A 1,470-nucleotide genomic window follows, 5' to 3' on the forward strand; every position below is an offset into this window, starting at 1 on the left:
AAGAAATCTAGTCCATTGATCCTAAATTTGAATGGATGAGATTAATTTAATAAATAAAAATTGATGAAAAGGGCATGAAGGTAATAAACCACTTTTGTTGACTTTCTCTCTCCACATGCAAGACACATGTCAATTCCCCCATCATTTTAAAATGTCCATAACTTTTTCACACGACATTAATTTTTTAAAAAAAATTCACCATAATAATAAGCGTTTTTTATCTTTAATATGAGTATCATATTGTTATATAAAAATAAAAAAAATTAATGGGTTTTTTTAATTGTGTTTTTTTTGTTGTTCATTATGTAATATGTTGTTTCAATTGTGTTATATTTACCAGACTCTGTTTCCATTGTGTTATATTTATCAGACGTTGTTTCCATTGTGTTATATTTACCAGACTCTGTTTCCATTGTGTTATATTTACCAGACGCTGTTTCCATTGTGTTATATTTACCAGACTCTGTTTCCATTGTGTTATATTTACCAGACGCTGTTTTCATTGTGTTATATTTACCAGACGCTATTTTCATTGTGTTATATTTACCAGACGCTGTTTCCATTGTGTTATATTTACCAGACTCTGTTTCCATTGTGTTATATTTACCAGACTCTATTTCCATTGTGTTATATTTACCAGACCCTATTTCCATTGTGTCATATTCACATGACTCATCTTATACACAATAACACAATAATATGGTTTCAGACTCTGTCTCAATTGTGTTATATTTACCACACAATGTCTCCATTGTGTTATAATTACCTGACTGTGTTTTCATTGTGTTATATTTACCAGACTCTGTATCCATTGTGTTATATTTATCAGACTCTGTTTCCATTGTGTCATATTCACATGACTCATCTTATGCACCATAACACAATAGTCTAACTGCATAATGACACAATAATGTTGTTTCAGACTCTGTCTCCATTGTGTTATATTTACCAGACTCTATTTCTATTGTGTTATACACTCACACAAATGATCTTATATGACACAATAACACAATGACGTAAATTATTTTTTATTCTTATATAACAAAATTATACTCATATTAAAGGTAAAAAACGCTTGTAATTATGGTGAATTTTTTTTTTTAAAAAATATCATATGAAAAAGTTATAAACGTTATAAAATGATAGGGTATTAATATGTGTCTTGCATGTGGAGAGAGAAAATGTATACAATTACCTCTATACCCTTTTTTCTTTGGTCCATACTTGACACATGTCAATTAATTATGGCTTCTTATCCTTCTCATTTTTATTCCCCTTTGTAGAATAACCTGACCCAGTAAAAATAGCCTAACAACTTTAATAAATTCACCCTAGTAAATTTAAGTGCCAGCTGTATTTAATAAAAGCTGTCTAAAAGCTTTAAATAAGCCAGTTAAAGTTAAGGAAACGACAAAATTTTAATCTAATATATTGCTTTTTTAAAGAACCAATATCTTTATCAAGTCTAGT

The 1,470-nt window shown here is 28.8% G+C and overlaps 1 long non-coding RNA gene across 1 annotated transcript; it reads right to left on the minus strand.

Moving 5' to 3' along the window:
- Positions 1 to 301: 301 nt before the first annotated feature.
- Positions 302 to 1,264, minus strand: LOC143578812 (uncharacterized). The gene is made up of 2 exons (XR_013143335.1): positions 742 to 1,264; positions 302 to 671 (listed from the first exon to the last, which is right to left on the minus strand). It is a non-coding gene; the product is annotated as an uncharacterized LOC143578812 (long non-coding RNA).
- Positions 1,265 to 1,470: the final 206 nt, after the last annotated feature.

The sequence above is a fragment of the Bidens hawaiensis genome, unplaced genomic scaffold (assembly GCF_021521415.1).
Source record: "Bidens hawaiensis isolate Kalapana, Puna unplaced genomic scaffold, B.hawaiensis_p1.1 tig00029340_1, whole genome shotgun sequence".
Lineage (NCBI taxonomy): Eukaryota > Viridiplantae > Streptophyta > Magnoliopsida > Asterales > Asteraceae > Bidens > Bidens hawaiensis.